Source organism: Nerophis ophidion, linkage group LG05 (genome assembly GCF_033978795.1).
Source record: "Nerophis ophidion isolate RoL-2023_Sa linkage group LG05, RoL_Noph_v1.0, whole genome shotgun sequence".
NCBI classification, from domain to species: Eukaryota; Metazoa; Chordata; class Actinopteri; order Syngnathiformes; family Syngnathidae; genus Nerophis; species Nerophis ophidion.
Genome location: NC_084615.1, coordinates 18,184,975 through 18,205,720, shown reverse-complemented (window position 1 = coordinate 18,205,720; position 20,746 = coordinate 18,184,975). Strand labels below are relative to the sequence as shown.

General features: G+C 37.9%; 1 protein-coding gene and 1 long non-coding RNA gene across 3 annotated transcripts in view; both read left to right on the top strand.

The window, feature by feature from the left end:
- The window catches only part of LOC133552340 (uncharacterized), a 41,146-nt gene extending 33,135 nt beyond the window's left edge, over positions 1-8,011 (top strand). For both annotated transcript variants that reach the window (XR_009806663.1, XR_009806662.1), the window contains exon 6: positions 7,886-8,011. This is a non-coding gene — a long non-coding RNA (uncharacterized LOC133552340). The remainder of the gene's footprint in view (positions 1-7,885) is intronic.
- kdrl (kinase insert domain receptor like) overlaps positions 1-20,746 on the top strand; it is a 403,844-nt gene that overhangs the window by 209,068 nt on the left and 174,030 nt on the right. The window lies entirely within an intron of this gene.

Here is a 20,746-nt window from a genome sequence, read left to right as displayed (position 1 = left end):
TTTTTAGGGGGGTAAGAGTCAATATTTATTAGATTGTATTTTTTTCTTATATAATAAAAGTGAGCTTTTGTTAAAAAAAATATTGTTTTTTTTTTCCATGTACAACAACCTATCTGGACTCGATAAGAGAATCGATAAGGAATCGGTTCGATAAGAGGATTCGATAATAGGCTTGAACTCGATACTTTCTTATCAAACATCATCCCTATGTGCATATATATATATATATATATATATATACATATATATATATTAGGGATGGGCAAATTAATGTGTTAATTCCGAGTTAACTCATCAATCTATTAACGCCAACAATTATTTTATTGCACATTTGCGTATGTTGTTTACATGCTTTTATTTTGTTAACGCCTTTTCTTAACAAGATGGCGTCGCCCGGACGGGCTTCGGCGTCGAGGGGCTCTTGGTAAAGATGGAACATTTGGCAAAAATACCGGACAATTCTGCAAATTTCATGGCTGGCTTACAGCGTGGTCACTCCGGGATCACTTACGACCGCCAGACTATTCTGAATGTGGATAGATCGGGCCGTTTTGGACTGAATGAGGCGTGCTTGCTAGACCGGCTAACTAGCATGGGAATACTTTGCCGGCTACATCCAGCGGCCTGTGAAGCAGCGGAGTATATGTGTTGTCTGTTTATTTATGAATAATGCAGACAAGGAGTGTTGGCTGAGTTCTTAACTTTTGCTTTCAGAGCGTGCATATCACAACATACAAGATGCCGTCATGGCGACACAACCTATACCGGCCTACCGCGCATGCTCGTCACTCCTGTTGCATGCTCGGTAGGGTGGTTCTTTTTTTCCCTGGCTCATAACATCACAATATAGTACCATGTATATGCATTCAGTTTATCAAAGCACCAAGCAAACAATCGGAAAATTCCCATCATATCAATTCCTAGATATGGTCATAATTATTTTAAGTGCACTACGCAGAATAAACACAACATTATTAATATTGCTACTACGGATAATTTGATCAAAAATTCGCTAAAACAGCCCACTACCTATAATACAGGTTTTTTAAACATAAGATCCCTGATAAAAAAAATAAATTCTGCTGTTACCTCAGAAATTGCCTGTTCAGATGTTATGATTGTGGCTCAGAGATTTGTATGTAGATTATTTTCCATAACAAACAGGATAACTTAAATACCCTGGCAGTGGAAATAAGCTTAAATGTTTGTATTTACATTTTTTGAGTTGATTTTCATAAAATATGCTATTTAACTGCTACTGTTTAACAAGGACTGATTTAAATTGTGTTTGCACAACAAATGTTTTGGCGCTTTTGTTCATGTGGGAGAATATTCCAATAAAGGTGCACTACACACTACTTTTGAATTCATTATTGGGCTTTGCGTATACAATGCAGTTAATCGCGATTAATCGGAGAAATAGTGTGATTAACTTCGTTTAAAATTTTTAATCATTGCCCAGCCCTAATATATATATATATATATATATATTTAACCATTAGGGCTTCGCCTAATTTTGGTGAACATTAATACATATGTACCTCGCCTTCTGCTCGATTGTAGCTGAGATAGGCTCCAGCATCCCACGCAACCCTGAAGGGAATAAGTGGTAGAAAATGGATGGATTAATATATATATGTGTGTGTGTGCGTGCATGCGTGTACATATATCAGACTTGTTTTTAACAATTTAATAACTTTACCTCTTTGGGGTTCCTCGGACTTTTAATGTTCACCAAAATTGAGCGTAGCCCTAATGCTCACATTTGATTAAATGAAACATATCTAAATGCCCCCCCGCATCCTTTCATTTTTCAGTGTGCCACCCTCAGTGGAAAAAGTTTGGACTGCACTAAATGTGTTTGTTCGTGCATACTCTATAATACTCTTCTGCCTTGGTGACTGTAAAAAATTAGCACTTAAATATTTAATACTTGTTTGCATTGACAAATGTGGCTTTACTGTAATTTTTTTGTACAAAACATAGAATGCGGCATTTCTGTAAAGCTTACATTTCCATAACTGGAAACTTACTATTGACATCAATGAAATATTTAACTGTCATAATGATTTGGAGTGCATGAGAAAGTGGAAAGTAAAAAAAAAAAAAAAAAGTGCTGATTAAAGACTTGGTCATTTAGTGACAAGTTTGAGAGCAGCAACAAAACAAATGTAACAGCGGTAAAGAAAAAGTTGCTCAGTCAGCATTAGTACCGCTATTGAGTTCGTTGTACACCAGCAGTTGATTAGCGCTAACACCGTTTTGAAGTGGATCGAGAGGGAGATCAAGCTGCAGGATGCTGACATATTTTAAATGCAGCTACTGCCATCCTGTGGATTTGATAGGAGGTTGTCTACAGCCACAACTGTCAGTGTTCTGTGACACGGCACTAATTAAAAAAAAAATGGCTATATGCCATTATAAATTAAATACAGGCTTTAATGATGCATTCATGGTCAATTCCATCTTTTTTGACTCCACAATCCGAGGCAGATATATGACACTGTTTAGTTTCAAGGAATTTTCCTGGGAAAGTGTCTCCCTCGTAGTGCAGTGCTTTTGTTTTCGTTATTTGTCAGAGCCCTTGATGAATGTAACCTTTGACCCCGTGTGCTGTCTCTCCCGTAAACACGGAGCCACTTCAAACCCACAGGGGAACCTTTTTAGGCTACAAATATTAAACAGCGCAGATTGGACCATGCAACCTGAAATCCCACATGGACTGACTGGCGGGCGTCTGCTATCCAGTACAGTGCTTTTTGACGTACGGCCAAACATTGCACGTAACGAACCGGCACATTTGGCCGCATATCATTTCTGAACTGAGGAGACACATTTTTGAAGCTTTTCAGGTGGAGTTCTTTCCCATTCTTGCTTGATGTACTGCTTAAGTTGTTCAACAGTCTTCCTTCTCATATTGTAGGCTTCATATTGCGCCACACATTTTCAATGAGAGAGAGGTCTGGACTACAGGCAGGCCAGTCTAGTACCCGCACTCTTTTACTCCGAAGCCACGCTGTTGTAACACGTGGCTTGGCATTGTCTTGCTGAAATAAGCAGGGGCGTCCATGATAACGTTGCTTGGATGACAACATATGTTGCTCCAAAACAGCATTATTGGTGCCTTCCCAGATGTGTAAGTTACCCCTTGCCTTTGGGCACTAATACACCCCCATACCATCACACATGCTGGCTGTTTAACTTTGCGCCGAGAACAATCCGGATGGTTCTTTTCCTTTTTGTTCTGGAGGACACAACGTTCACAGTTTCCAAAAACAATTTGAAATGTGGACTCGTCAGACCACAGAACACTTTTTCACTTTGATGAGCTCGGGCCCAGCGAAGCCGGCGTTGTTTCTGGGTGTTGTTGATAAATGGCTTTGGCTTTACATAGTAGAGTTTTAACTTACACTTACAGATGAATTGTAATTGCAACACACTACCATGAATTGATTTACATGGACCTTGACTTAAACAAGTTGAAAAACGTATTCGGGTGTTACCATTTAAGTCATGGGTGTCAAACTCTGGCCCGCAGGCCAAATCTGGCCCGCCGTGTAATTTAATTTGGCCCTTGAGGCAATATCAATTTAGCATTAGAGCTGGCCCGCCGGTGTTATACAGCGTTGGTGCCGCTGTAACACCGCATTTACCGCTCATACTCATACTTGCCAAGCCTCCTAATTTTCCCGGTAGACTCCCGAAGTTCAGTGCCCCACCTGAAAATCTCCCGGGGCAACCGTTCTCCCGAATGTCTACCGATTTCCACCTGGACAACTATATTGGGGACGTGCATTTAAGGCAGTGCCTTTGGCGTTCTCTACAACCTGTCGTCACGTCCGCTTTTCCTCCATACTAACAGCGTGTCACATAATATTTGTGGCTTTTACACACACGCACACACACACACACACACGCACAAGTGAATGCAATCCATACTTGGTCAACAGCCATACAGGTCACACTTAGGGTGGCCGTATAAACAACTTTAGCACTGTTACAAATATGCGCCACACTGTGAACCCACACCAAACAAGAATGACAAACACATTTCGGGTGAAGATCCGCACCGTAACACAACAGAACAAATACCCAGAACCCCTTGCAGCACTAAGTCTTCCGGGAAACATCCCTGAGTCAATTAATTAAGTGGTCAATTGTACGGAATATGTACTGAACTGTGCAATCTAAAAATAAAAGTTTCAATCAATCGATGAAGATGTAGCGACCAATTCTAGTCACTGACAGTGGGTTTCTGAAGTGTTCCTGAGCCCATGTGGTGATATCCTTTACACACTGATGTCCCTTTTTTGATGAAGTGCCGCCTGAGGGACCCAAGATCACGGGCTTAGCTGCTTACGTGCAGTGATTTCTCCAGATTCTCTGAACCTTATGATGATATTACAGAGCGTAGATGGTGAAATCCCTAATTTCCTTGCAATAGCTGGTTGAAAAATGTTGTTCTTTAACATTTTGCTCAGGCCTTTGTTGACAAAGTGGTGACTCTCGCCCCGACCTTGTTTGTGAATGACTGAGCATTTGATGGAAGCTGTTTGTATACCCAATCATGGCACCCACCTGCTCCCTATTACCTTGTTCACCTGTGGGATGTTCCAAATAAGTATTTGATGAGCATTCCTCAACATTCTACATCTTTTTTGCCACTTGTGCCAGATTTTTTTAAACACAAGAGCGTATCTCGTCGGGCGGTATAGCTCGGTTGGTAGAGTAGCCGTGCCAGCAACTTGAGGATTCCAGGTTTGATCCCCACTCCGCCATCCTAGTCACTGCCGTTGTGTCCTTGGGCAAAACATTTTACCCACTTGCTCTCTGCCACCCACACTGCTTTAAATGTAACGTAGATGTTGGGTTTCACTATGTAAAAGTGCTTTGAGTCAGTAGAGAAAAGCACTATATAAATATAATTCACTTCACTTGACGATACTATTATGATTACATCGATATTTTTATCGTCACACAATCTTTTTCCCTTGAAATTATGTTTATAAAGTCAGTAAATACGTCCCTGGGCACATGAGGACTTTGAGTATGACCAATGTATGATCCTGTAACTACTTGGTATCGGATCGATACCTAAATGTGTGGTATCATCCAAAACTATAGTAAAGTATCAAAGAAGAGCAGAATAAGTGATTATTACATTTTAACAGAAGTGTAGATAGAACATGTTCAAACGGAAAATAAGCATCTATTAACAGTAAAAAATAAATTTTTACAGTTTGTCCTTTATAATGTGTACAAAATAATAGGTGAATAAATGACAATACGTCAGCAGACTAATTAGGAGTCTTTGTTTGTTTACTTACTACTAAACGACAAGTTGTCTAGTATGTTCAACATTTTATTTAAGGACTAAATTGCAATAACAAACATATGTTTCATGTACCCTAAGATTTGTTGTTAAAATAAAGCCAATAATGCCATTTTTTGTGGTCCCCTTTATTTAGAAAAGTAGCGAAATACATTTTGATACCGGTACCAGCTGGTTTAGACTTTGCTGACACGTGCATTCCATAATACAACTTGTCACAGGTCCCAGAAAGTACTTTTATGGAGAGTATGAATGGAAACAGGTGCTGTTTTTCTCCTCTCTGTTCAAGTGTTGTCTTATTTATAATAACCCAGTCTTGTTGTTTTGACCTGCATGGCCCCCCCACTGATGCTCTTCTTCCTTTTCCGTGCACACACACACACACACACACGTGTCATTCATTACAAATGTTTCCAAGAATGACCCCCCCCCCCCCCCCCCCCTGCAGAATGTTAAAATTCCTCAACAGTGCTGGATGGAATTAATCTTCACCCCCCAAAAAATGCATCAACATGTCTTTTTGATTCTATTTTGGGTCTGCTTGGACTCAATTAGAGTGATGATGTGTTTGCAGGATGCGGTTTCACGTGTGTGTGTGTGTGTGTGCGTGTGTGTGTGTGTGTGTGTGTGTGTGTGTGTGTGTGTGTGTGTGTGTGTGTGTGTGTGTGTGTGTGTTCTGGCAATGCTGACTTAATGGGGGCATCGCTCTGTTTACACAGTCACCTTTAGGGGACCTCTGACGGTATGGGGACCAACAAAAAGAGGTCCCCTAATGGGAAACCTTTTTAAATGATAGTCAGATCCATTGTATGTCCTTCTCCGAGTTGCAGACAACTTCATTGCTGCTAATTAACAGTTTTCAGTAATGTCACAGGAGTTGCAGGATTTGCTTTAACTTTTAAGTGGTGAAACTTCCTATAAGAGGACAGCTGGAATAAACTTCCTGAAGATGTCAGACTTTCCCCAACTCTGACTACTTTTAAAACTAAACTGACGTTTTTTTATCTGCACCTTAGCTTTCAGCTTAATCTTTTAACTTTTAACGTCCGCACTGTTTTCTTTTTATTGTCTGCATTTTAATTTTGCTTTTATTTTCTTTCATTTCACTTTGTTGTCTGTGAAGCACTTTGAGTCTGCCTTATGTATGAAAAGTGATAGACTGAACAAATAAAGTGGCCTTGCCTGGCCTAGCTGTAGTGCTGTATTCTGAGGATCATGTCATATTTAATATGAACTTTTTTTTTTTTAATGGTCCTCAGTAGTCACGTACAAATGTGTGTGAATTATGCAAGATTATGAAAATTTGGTCCCCATGAACCATATTAACTCTTTTTCCCCAGGGTCCCCAGTAAGTATGATCAGCACATTACTTCATCAATCCAGAGATTTCAAGACGTGTATGAGCTAACTGGGCAGTGGTCATTTTACCTAAAAATGTTTATGCCTCCACAACCTGTAGAAAGGGTGGTCCCCACAAGTCATGATCAACAACTTTGTCCACATTCCAAATAATAACCTGGGTGGGTGTGTGTGTGTTCTGGCAATGCTTACTTAATGGGGACATCGCTCTGTTTACACAGTCACCTTTAGGGGACCTCTGACGGTATGTGGACCAACATAAAGAGGTCCCCTAAAGGGAAACCTTTTTAAATGAGAGTCAGACCCATTCTGAAGATGCCTAAGTGATTTTTAAATCCTTGGCCCATATTTAACTTGAACTTTTTTTTTTAATGGTCCTCAGTAGTCACATACAAATTTGTGTGAATTATGCAAAATAATTTCAATTTTGTCCCCATGAACCATATTAACTCTTTTTTCCCCAGGGTCCCCAGTAAGTATGATCAGCACATTACTTCATCAATCCAGAGATTTAAAGACGTGTATGAGCTAACTGGGCAGTGGTCATTTTACCTCATTTTTTTCATGCCTCCACAACCTGTAGAAAGGGTGGTCCCCACAAGTCATGATCAACAACTTGGTCCTAATTCCAAATAATAACCTGCGTGTGTGTGTGTGTGTGTGTGTGTGTGTGTGTGTGTGTGTTCTGGCAATGCTTACTTAATAGGGTAATTACTCTGTTTACACAGTCACCTTTAGGGGATCTCTGACAGTATGGAGACAAAACAAACAAAACAGGTCCCCTAAAGGGAATCCTTTTTAAATGAGAGTCAGATCCATTCTGTAGATGCCTAAGTGATTTTTAATCCTGGGCCCGTATTTAACTTGAACTGTTTTTATTTTTTTTATTTAATGGTCCTCAGTAGTCACGTACAAATTTGTGTGTCCCATGCAAAATGATTTAAATTTGGTCCCCGTGAACTATTTAAAATCTTTTTGCCCAGGGTCCCCAGTAAGTATGATCAGCACATTACTTCATCAATCCAGAGATTTAAAGACATGTATGATCTTTTTATGCCTCCACAACCTGTGGAAAGGGTGGTCCCCACAACTCATGATCAATAATTTGTTCCCGCTTCCAAATGATAACCAGTGTGTGTGTGTGTGTGTGTGTGTGTGTGTGCGTGCGTGTGTGTGTGTGTTTTCTAAAAATAGTAGCAGATGTTCCTGTTGTGGAGAGGGGAGTTATGCAACACGCTGACTGACACCCCCCCACCCCTAAAAGACAGATGTCCTATGAGAGCAGAAGTTGGAATTTTAAAGGTATTTCCACCCACCCCCCCTCCGCACACTCGATGAGTACGATGGCGGGATTGTCATGTGTTGCACAATCAGGTCCTTGGGACACTAATTGGTGGCTTTATTTACAGGACCTGTCACATACAGTACAGTGATTTTTCACCATTAAGGTTGTAAGGTATACCGGTAACTAGTATAGTATCGCGGTACTAATGAATCAATAAAGGTACTATACTCTGTATGAAAAATACCAGTTTGCCATATTTTTTTTTTTACAGGCATGACGGATGGCGCGCCGTCGGCACGTCATGACATTGCTGGTTTTACGAGCAGAGGAGCATGTTCGGCAGTGCACACACACAGAGTACTTACAAGCAGACACAGCGTGTAGACAGAAAAGGGAGAACCGAAGCATTTTGGCTTAAAAACTGACGATAAAGGTGAAGTTATAACACTGATACACCCTCAGGAAGAGCTGCTTTAAAACTTCACGAGCTAGTTAGCGGCTAAAGTCCATCCGCAATCTGCACTGTTTTAGCTAATTCTAAATCACTAATCCTTGTCTCCATGGTGACAAAGTAAGTTCCTTAGACGTACCATTATCACTGGAGGACGAGGAATAGATAAACATCCTTCCCTACACACCGTAGGAGGATGCAATAGCTCACCAACTTCACAATGTAAACCAACGTCATGGGTGGATCTACACCATACATCCACTGTAATGATACCAAGTACTATAGTGTACGTAGCCGATACTACTATGATTACATAAATACTTTTATTTTATTATATTTTATTTTTTTATTCATAAACTCAGGAAATACGTCCCTGGACACATGAGGTATTTGAATATGACCAATGTATGATCCTGTAACTACTAGGTATCGGATCGATACCCGAATTTGTGGTATCATCCAAAACTAATGTAAAGTATCAAAAAAGAAAAGAATATGTGATTATTACATTTTAACAGAAGTGTAGATAGAACATGTTAAAATAGAAAGTAACCAGATATTAACAGTAAATGAACAAGTAGATTCATAATTCATTTTTACAGTTTGTCCCTCATAATGTGTATAAAGTAATAGGTGTATAAATGACACAATATGTTACTGCATACGTCAGCAGACTAATTAGGAGTCTTTGTTTGTTTACTTACTAAAGACAAGTTGTCTAGTATGTTCAACATTTTATTTTAGGACTAAATTTTTCTTCGATTGCAGTAATAAACATGTTTCCACCTTAGATTAGCTCAGGCCCAGCAAAGCCAGCTGTGTTTCTGGGTGTTGTTGATAAATGTATTTTGCTCTGCATGGTAGAGTTTTAACTTTCTTTTTCAGATGTAGCGACCAACTGTAGTTACTGACAGTGGATTTCTGAAGTGTTCCTGAGCCCATGTGGTGATATCCTTTACACACCGATGTCGCTTTTTGATACAGTGCCGCCTGAGGGATCCAAGGTCACAGGAATTCGATGTTGGTTTTCGACCTTGCAGTGATAAAACAGTCCGGATGGTTCTTTTCTTCTTTGGTTTGGAAGACACGACGTCCACAGTTTCCAAAAACTATTTGAAATGTGGACTCGTCGGACCACAGAAAACATTTCCACTTTGCATCAGTCCATCTTAGTTGAGCAAAGCCGGCGACGTTTCTGGGTGTTGATAAATGGCTTTGGCTTTGCATAGTAGAGTTTTAATTTGCACTTACAGATGTAGCGACCAACTGTAATTACTGACAGTGGTTTTCTGAAGTGTTCTTGAGTCCAAGTGGTGATATCCTTTATACACCGATGTCGCTTTTTGATACAAGGTCACAGGCATTCAATGTTGGTTTTCGGCCTTGCAGTGATAAAACAGTCCGGATGGTTCTTTTTTTCTTTGGTCCGAAAGAAACGACGTCCACAGTTTCCTCCAAAAATTTGAAATATGGACTCGTCAGACCACAGAAAACTGCAGGCAGGCCAGGAAAGTACCCGCACTCTTTTACTACGAAGCCACACTGTTGAAACACGTGCCTTGGCATTGTCTTGTTGAAATAAGCAGGGGCGTCCATGATAACGTTGCTTGGATGACAACATATGTTGCTCCAAAACCTGTATGGACCTTTCAGCATTAATGGTGCCTTCACAGATGTGTAAGTTACCCATGCCTTGGGCACTAATACACCCCCATACCATCACAGATGCTGGCTTTTGAACTTTGCGCCTATAACAATCTGGATGGTTATTTCCCTCTTTGTGCCGGAGGACACCACGTCCTCTGTTTCCAAATATAATTTGAAATGTGGACTAGTCAGACCACAGAACACTTTTCCACTTTGCATCAGTCCATCTTAGATGAGCCAAGCCGACTGCGTTTCTGGGTGCTGTTGATAAATGGGTTTGGCTTTGCATAGCAGAGTTTTAACTTGCACTTACAGATGTAGCGACGAACTGTAGTTACTGACAGTGGTTTACTGAAGTGTTCCTGAGCCCATGTTGTGATATCCTTTACACACCGATGTCGCTTTTTGATCCAAAGTCACAGGCATTCAATGTTGGTTTTCGACCTCGCAGTGATAAAACAGTCCGGATGGTTCTTTTCTTCTTTGGTCTGGAAGACACGACGTCCACAGTTTCCAAAAACAATTTGAAATGTGGACTCGTCAGACCACAGAAAACATTTCCACTTTGCATCAGTCCATCTTAGTTGAGCAAGGCCGGCGACGTTTCTGGGTGTTGATAAATGGCTTTGGCTTTGCATAGTAGAGTTTTAATTTGCACTTACAGATGTAGCGACCAACCGTAATTACTGACAGTGGTTTTCTGAAGTGTTCCTAGCCCATGTGGTGATATCCTTTACACACTGATGTGGCTTTTTGCTGCAGTACCGCCTGTGGGATCCAAGGTGTGTATTATCATGGCTTACGTGCAGTGATTTCTCCAGATTCTCTGAACTTTTTGATGACATAACGGAGCGTAGATGGTAAAATCCCTAAATTCCTTGCTGCAATACCTTGTTGAGAAATGATGTTCTTAGTCAATTTGCTCAGGCATTTGTTGACAAAGTGGTGACCCCCCTTGTTTGTGAATGAGTGAGCATTTCATGGAAGCTGCTTTTATACCCAATCGTGGCACCCGCCTGTTCCCAATTAGCCTGCTCACCTGTGAGATGTTCCAAATAACTCTTTGATGAGCATTCCTCAACCTTCTCAGTCTTTTTTGCTACTTGTGCCAGCTTTTTTGAAACATGTTGCAGGCATCAAATTGCAAATGAGCTAATATTTGCAAAAAATAACAAATCGAACGTTAAATGTCTTGTCTTTGCAGTCTATTCAATTGAATATAAGTTGAAAAAGATTTGCAAATCATGGTATTCTCTTTTTATTTACCATTTACACAACGTGACAACTTCACTGCGTTTGAGGTTTGTAAATAAAACTGGCATGTACGAGTAAACACAGTGTCAATGAGCCACTGTCTTAGTAAATACACCTGCTAATAGCTAAATGGCAACCTGGTTATTGTTTCCAAAGTCTTAACAAGTAAAGTCAGGCTGACTTGATTTAATGCTGTGCTTTGCAGCGATAAGTAGCAGTGCAGAATAATGGAGTAACAGCAGGGGGAATTTCCTTGATCTATAATGAGTTTGTAAAAATCAGTTCCAGATGTTATGTTTTCACTTAAAACTCATTTGTTTTTCCCTCGTCAGAAGTCAAAATGATGTCAACAAACTGCATTTGAATGGCTCAGTGTATATTTTGGTCAATCAATAATAGTTTCATTCATGCGAATTGGAAAAAAAAAAAGATTTATTCATCCAGCCATCCATTTTCTACCGCTTATTCCCTTTTGGGGTGGCAGGGGGTGCTGAAGCCTATCTCAGCTGCATTTGGGCGGAAGCCGGTGTACACCCTGGACAAGTCACCATCTCATCACAGGGCCAACACAGATAGACAGACATCACTCACATTCACACTTAATCATTTTATTATCCACAGGTTGACTCTGGAACAGACTATTTATATTTATATTACTATGTGAGAAATAGGTTTTAAAGTTAAAACAAATTGTTATTGTCTTCATAATTGTTTGCTTTAAAAGGCATCCATATAGTTGACCCACCACTGACATATTGTTGCTTTAATCAAAATGCATTTGTTTTGCCTTTTTTTCCCCATCTTTTGTTTTCATTTTTATATTTATTAATGACAAATTATTATAATTAGAGGTGTGCTGATTAGGGGGGAGATGCGTTTGTGTTGTACTTTATACACCAAAAATGAAAATCATTAGTCCGCAGAAACAAGGAACGCTTGTATTCCGGAACCGGAAGTTGCCCTTAAAGGGCAAGACTGCAGACTCGCCTGTCGGAGGGGAAAAATACGAAATATACAATTTATTTTAAAAGAAAGTTTAGATGTAGATATCGCAATTTGGTTTCCAATTGTTCTTCATTTCAAAGTGTCGTTCTAATAAGCCTATCATTTTTGGGTTTGGTTTCAATTCCCATTCTTAAAAATAATATATGACGAGCAATGTGTCTAAAACACAACAAAACTGCCGTGTTGTTTTATACAAGCATTAGGAGCAAGCCGCCATGTGTATCCTGTGTAATATTTTCCCATCGTTAAGAGAAAATACAACTTAAAAAGTATAAGAATTGAGAAACGTTTATAGTAAATAGTAGGAATGGAGATGTCTCATATTTAACTCAATGGCACCATCTAGCGAAGTAAATGACGGACTGCCTCTCTAAAAATTAGGTTTTTTTTGTAATTTCGCGTCTGCATTTTTATCTATTAGTCGGTTACTGGTCGATCATTTATTAGGAATTAAATTTTTAATGTTGTTCCTTTACTTTTTCATGTTTACTTTGCATTTCGACTGTATCGCCTTCCGCCCGATTGTAGCTGAGATAGGCGCCAGCGCCCCCCGCGACCCCGAAAGGGAATAAGCGGTAGAAAATGGATGGATGGATGGATCGCCTACGTCGTCATGTCCACGGTGACAACAATTCCCTGAATTGCTTTACCTCTAACGTCCACAAGAGTGCGCTAGTGAGTCGAGAAAGAACACCGACCAATAAATAAAAGAAAGTTATGACATCTTAATGCCATCAATTTGTCTGTTTTTACTCCATGATTGCTGCACATATAACTTGACAGCTTTATGACTCCACGCTAATAAGTTATGTTATCAAACTAGTCTGACTAAAAGCAAAAAATGAATAAAAGATTAAAATAATTGCCACAGTAGTACCGCTCCTAAATTACCTCTAACGTCCACAGGAGTGCGCCAATGAGTCGAGAAAGAAAACCTAACATTAAGTAAATGAAAGTTATGACATCTTAATGCCATCATTTTGTCTGTTTTTACTCCAGGATTGCTAGGTTTGTAACTTGACATTTTTATGAGTTCACGCTAATAAGTGATGTTCGCAAAATAGTCTGACTAAAACTGAAAAATAAAAAAAGGGGCAATTATTCAAATAATTGCCACAGTGGTCGTGGCGTGGACGCTCATAATTTACCTCTAACGTCCACAAGAGTGCGCCAGTGAGTGGAGGGGAAAAAATAACATTAAAGGGCCACTGAAATGAGATTTTATTATTTAAATGGGGATAGCAGGTCCATTCTATGTGTCATACTTGATCATTTCGCGATATTGCCATATTTTTGCTGAAAGCATTTAGTAGAGAACATCGACGATCAAGTTCGCAACTCATAGTCGCTAATAAAAAAAAGCCTTGCCTTTACCGGAAGTAGCAGACGATGTGCGCGAGACGTCCCGGGTTGTGGAGCTCCTCACATCCTCACATTGTTTACAATCATGGCCACCAGCAGCGAGAGCGATTCGGACCGAGAAAGCGACGATTTCGCCATTAATTTGAGCGAGGATGAAAGATTGGTGGATGAGGATAGTAAGAGTGAAGGACTACAAAAAAAAGAGAGCGATTCAGATGTTATTAGACAAATTTACTAGGATAATTCTGTAAAATCCCTTATCTGCTTATTGTGTTACTCGTGTTTTAGTGAGGTTATATAGTCATACCTGAAAGTCGGAGGGGTGTGGTGACCGCCAGTGTCTCTGATGGACGCCACGGAGGAGGCAAGAGAGTCGCAGCTGCCTCTTTGACAGCTGCAGGAGGAACGACACAAGCTCCGCTCCTGTCTACGGTAAGAGCCGACTTATTACCACAATTTTCTCACCAAAACCTGCTGGTTGACATGTGGTAGGCAACTATGTTCGCTTGACCGCTCTGTCCCATATTAAAGCTTCACCGTCATCTTTAGGGAATTCAAACAAACAAACACCGGCTGTGTTTGTGTTGCTACAGCCGGCCGCAATACACTGCTTTCCACCAACATCTTTCTTCTTTGTAGTCTCCATTATTATTTGAACAAATTGCAAAAGATTCCGCAACACAGATGTCCAGAATACTGTGTAATTATGCGATAAAAACAAACGACTTTTAGCCGTGAACGGTGCTGGAAGAACATGTCCGCTACAACCGGTGAGGTCACCCGCACGCATCATCATTCCGTGACGTTCTCAACAGGATACTTCGCGGGAAAATTAAAATTGCAATTTAGTAAACTAAAAAAGCCGTATTGGCATGTGTTGCAATGTTAATATTTCATCATTGATATATAAACTATCAGACTGCGTGGTCGGTAGTAGTGGGTTTCTGTAGGCCTTTAATGCAGGGGTCGGGAACCTTTTGGGCTGAGAGAGCCATGAAAGACAAATATTTTACATGCATTTCCGTGAGAGCCATATCATATTTTTTTAACACTGAATACAACTAAATGCGTGCATTTTTTAAGTAAAACCAACATTTTTAGAGTATAATAAGTCTCTATATTTTTTAATAACATTATATTTTGAACAGATGTGGTAGAAAAACGGATGGATGGATTAAAATGCATGAGAATTTTTTATATTTTGAACGTTATTTTTAATATTGTGATTACCAACGGAATTATTCTTTACTTATCCTGTTAAGCAAGGTCAGCTAAGATTTATCTGAGAGTCAGATGCAGTCATCAAAAGAGCCACATCTGGCTCTAGAACCATAGGTTCCCGACCCCTGTCTTAAAGGCCTACTGAAACCCACTACTACCGACCACGCATTCTGATAGTGTATATATCAGTGATGAAATATTAACATTGCAACACATGCCAATACGGCCTTTTTAGTTTACTAAATTGCAATTTTAAATTTTGCGCAAATTATCCTGTGACGTCACGCATTGTAGCGGACATTTTGGTCAAGCACAGATCCCAGTTATAAGTGGTCTGCTTTAATCGCATAATTACACAGTATCCTGAACATCTGTGTTGCTGAATCTTTTGCAATCTGTTCAATTAATAATGGAGACGTCAAAGAAGAAAGATGTAGGTGGGAAGCGGTGTATTGCAGCTGCCTTCAGCAACACAAACAGCCGGTGTTTCCTTGTTTACATTCCCGAAAGATGAAGGTGAAGCTTAACTAAGGAGCAGAGCGGTCAAGCGAACATGGTTCCCTACCACATGTAAACCGGCAGGTTTCGGTGAGAAAATGGTGGTTATAAGTCTGCTCTTACCGTAGACATGAGCGGAGAGCTTGCGTCCTCCTGCAGCTGCGGACTCTCTTGCCTCCTCCCACCGGAGACACTGGTGGTCACCACACCCCTCCGACTTTCAGGTTGTACAGGTAAGACCATATAATCTCACTAAAACACTAGTAACAATAAGCAGATAAGGGATTTTCCAGATTTATCCTAGTAAATGTGTCTAATAACATCTGAATCGCTCCCTCTGCCCTCGTCTTTTTTTTCTTAGTCCTTCACTTTCACTTTCCTCATGCACAAATCTTTCATCCTCGCTCAAATTAAACTAGAAATCGTTGCTTTCTGGGTCCGAATCGCTCTCGCTGCTGGTGGCCATGATTGTAAACAATGTGAGGATTTGAGGAGCCCTACAACCCGTGACGTCACGCGCACATTGTCTGCTACTTCCGGTACAGGCAAGGCTTTTTTATTAGCAACCAAAAGTTGCGAACTTTATCGGCGATGTTCTCTACTAAATCCTTTCAGCAAAAATATGGCAATATCGCGAAATGATCAAGTATGACACATAGAATGGACCTGCTATCCCAATTTAAATAAGAAAATCTCCTTTCAGTAGGCCTTTAATGCCATCATTTTGTCTGTTCTTCCTACAGGATTGCTGCAGTTACAACTTGACAGCTTTATGAGTTCCCGCTAATAAGTTACGTTAGCAAACTTGCCTGACTAAAAGTGAAAAGTGATTAAAAGAAGCAAATATTCAAAGAATTGCCATAATAGTAGTGTACGCTCATAAAATACCTCTAACGTCCACAAGAGTGCGCCAGTGAGTCGAAAAAGAACCAAACATTAAATAAATGAAAGTTATGACATCTTAATGCCATCAATTTGTCTGTTTTTACTCCAGGATTGCTGCATTTATAACTTGACAGCTTTACTGGTGAAAGCGTCTGACTAGAAGTGAAAAATGAATACAAATGTCAAATAATTGCCACAGTAGAAGTGGACGCTCATAAATATTTTGTGGCCAATAAAGTTTGGCATCATCAGCATTTATGACTTTGTGCCCAACAAGCCAATTAGTCCACCTTGTTAAATAGCGAGCGGGGGCACCTGTCAAACAGCCAAATAAACGGCCAAATAACGTCATGCGTGACAGGGATGAATAATGTTCTGTCAGAGTTGGGACGAGATGCTGCAAAGTGGGGGTTGTTGTAGTTTCCTTGTAACCGGAATTAGCTGCGAAGTGCGACCTGGAGGTGTGAACGCGCGCTGGTCGGGAAAGCGCGCGGAGGGTGTCTCTCATACTTTGCACCTCGTTTGCAAGTCAAAATGTTAAAAGGCGGACGAATTCCCACGCTGGCCCACAGAAAGCGGTGGAAAAGTGAAAGCAAACGAGACTTGTCGATACTCACTACTCTCTCGTCGCAGTGTCGCGCTTTATTGTAATGTATGCGCGCTCCCGCTATAGACCCACTGTCATCTGATGACGTATCCAGGGGTGGGGGAGTTGTGTGGCGTGGAGGGGGGCGGGGGGATAGTGACCACTTTCATTTGGATGCGCAAATCTCCAAAGAGTTGACGTCAAGGAAGGCAAGAGTGTACCTAAAAATAGGCAAAAACCCTTAAAAAAAAAAGAGCCACCTTTAATGTTGTTTCCTCTTTGTAAAAGTGATCTCTACACTTTAAATCACACAAAGTTCCTTATTTGTTGCTCCATGATACGTTATTTTTTAAACACATTGTAAAATAGAATAATAGTAAAATAAGCCAAAAAATAAAACGTCATTATTTATGTTATTTCCTCCGGATAAAAGTGTTTTTTTGCACTTTTAATCATAACACGTTTATTTTTGTTTAAAAAGCACATTGCAAAATTAAATATTAGTAAAATTAAGCCAAAAAGTCATTTTTAATATAATTTTCTCCGTACAAAAGTGCTTTTTTTCACTTTGGATCATACAAAGTTTTATGTTTGTTTAAAAAACACATTGCAAAATTAAAAAATAGTAAAATCAAGCCAAAAAAGTCATTTTTAATATAATGTTCTCCGTATAAAAGTGTTTTTTTACACTTTTAATCATACGGTTGTTTTTTTTGTTTGTTTAAAAAGCACATTGCAAAATTAAATATTAGTGAAATTAAGCCAAAAAGTCATTTTTAATATAATTGTCCCCGTATTAAAGTGCTTTTTTGTACTTTTAATCATACAAATGTTTTTGTTTGTTTAAAAAACACATTGCGAAATAAAAAATTGTAAAATTAAGCCAAAAAAGTCATTTTTAATATAATGTTCTCAGTAAAAAAAAGGCTCTTTTTTTGCACTTTTAATCGTACAAAGTACCTTATCTGTTTAAAAAGCACATTGTAAAAATAAATCATTGCAAAAATATTTTTTTATATAATTTTCTCCGTATAAAAGTGCTTTTTTGCACTTTTAATCATACAACGTTTTTTGTTTGTTTAAAAACACATTGCAAAATTAAAAAATTGTAAAATGAAGCCAAAAAAGTAATTTTTAATAAAATGTTCTCCATATAAAAGTGCTTTCTTTGCACTTTTAATCATACAAAGTACCTTATCTGTTTAAAAAGCACATTGTAAAAATAAATAATTGTAAAAAAAGAAAGCCAAAAAAGTCATTTTTGACATAATTTTCTTCGTATGAAAGTGCTTTTTTGCACTTTTAATCATACAATGTTTTTTGTTTGTTTAAAAAACACATTGCAAAATTAAAAAATAGTAAAATTAAGCCAAAAAAGTCATTTTTAATATAATGTTCTCCGTATAAAAATGATTTTTTTGCACTTTGAATCATACAAAGTACCTTATCTGTTTAAAAAGCACATTGTAAAAATGAGCCAAAAGAGTTATTTTTAATGTTATTTGCTCCATTTAAAGTGCTTTTTTGCACGTTTAATCATTCAAAGTTTTTTGTTTGTTTAATAAACACATTGAAAAATTTAAAAATAGTAAAATGAAACCAAAAAAGTAATTTTTTATATATTGTTCTCCGTATAAAAGTGCTTTGTTTGCACTTTTAATCATACAAAGTACCTTATCTGTTTAAAAAGCACATTGTAAAAATAAATAATTGTAAAAATAAGCCAAAAAAGACATTTTTAATATAATTTTCTCCGCATAAAAGTGTTATTTTGCACTTTTAATCATACAAAGTTTTTTGTTTATTTAAAAAACACATTGCAAAATTAAAAAATAGTCAAATTAAGACAAAAAAAGTCATTTTAATATAATGTTCTCCGTATTAAAGTGCTTTTTTTGCACTTTTAATCATACAAAGTACCTTATCTGTTTAAAAAGCACATTGTAAAAATAAATAATTATAAAAATTATTTACTTACTGTACTATTTACTTCTGTAAATAGTACAGTAAATCTATTTTTAAAGGGGAAAAAAACATGCAGAAAATGTTTTTGTCAATTCCCTCATGTGATTAATACAGTATCCATTTTTAAATGGCTTTTATTTTGGAAAAAAATCTCACCTAAACCATACAGTAAATCTATTTTTAATGAAGGAAAAACATGCTAAAAAAAATTCAATTCCTTCATGTGATTAATACAGTATCTATTTTTAAATGGTATTTATTTTGAAAAAAATATATGTAAAAAAATATATTTTAAATGGGAAAAAACATGCAAAAAAGTGTTGTCATTTCCCTCCCGTATCTATTTTTTATTTTTATTTTTGTATTTTTTGGAAAAAAACTTGTGTAAATTGTACAGTAAATCTATTTTTAAAGGGGGAAACATGCTAAAATGTTTGGTCATTTCCCTCATGTGAAAATGTTGTCATTTCCCTCCCGTATTTTTTTGGGGGGGGGGGGGGGGACTTGTGTAAATAGTACAGTAAATCTATTTTTAACGGGGGGAAAAAACATGCAGAAAATGTTTTTGTCAATTCCCTCATGTCATTAATACAGTCTCTATTTTTGAATGTTTTTCTTTTTTTTTTAAATCTTGCGTAAACAATACAGTAAAACAATTTTTAATGGGGGAAACATGCTAAAATGTTTTGTCAGTTCCCTTATGTGATTAATACAGTATCTATTTATAAATGGTATTTATGAAAAAATATATATGTAAAAAAATATATATTTTAAATGGGGAAAAAAATAAGAAAAAAAATGTTGTCATTTCCCTCACGTATCTTTTTTTGGGGGGGGGTGGGGACTTGTGTACATAGTACAGTAAATCTATTTTTAACGGGGGAAAAAAACATGCAGAAAATGTTTTTGTCAATTCCCTCATGTGATTAATACAGTATTTATTTTTTAAATGGCATTTATTTTGGAAAAAAAAATATCACGTAAACAATACAGTAAAACTAATTTTAATGAGGGAAATACATGCTAAATTTTTTTGTCAATTCCTTAGTGTGATTAATACAGTATCTATTTTTAAATGGTATTTATTTTCAAAAATATATGTAAAAAAATATATTTTAAATGGGAAAAAACATACAATTTTTTTTTTGTCATTTCCCTCCCTTATCTTTTTTTGGGGGGGGGGGGGACTTGTGTAAATAGTACAGTAAATATATTTTTTATGGGGAAAACATGCAGAAAATGTTTTTGTCAATTTCCTCATGTCATTAATACAGTATTTATTTTTTAAAAGGCATTTATTTTGAAAAAAAAAGATTGCGTAAACAATACAGTGAATCTATTTTTAATGAGGAGAAAACATGCTAAATTTTTTTGTCAATTCATGTGATTGATACAGTATGTATTTTAAATGGTATTTATTTCAAAAATATACATGTAAAAAATATATATTCTAAATGGGAAAAAACATGCAAAAAAATGTTGTCATTTCCCTCCCGTATCTGTTTTTTTTTTTGTTTTGTTTTTTTTGGAGAAAAAAAACTTGTGTAAATAGTACAGTATGTCTATTTTTAATGGGGGGGGACATGCAGATCACGTTTTTGTCAATTCCCTCATGTGATTAATACAGTAAAAGTTTTTGTTGTTTTTTTTAACCAATAAAATGCTTGTAAAAAAAAGTCTTAACACACGTCATCTGATGACGTGCTCCAGAAGGGGGGGTAGGGGGGGGGGGGGGTTGCGTGGGGGATAGTGACCACTTTCATTTGGATGCAAATCTCCAAAGAGTTGACGTCAAGGAAGGCAAGAGTATACCTTTTCGCATCTTGTCAACATGCAGCACAGCATGTAAGGCAGCCTGAAGGACTTGGACTTTACTTGCATGAAGGACTTGGACCA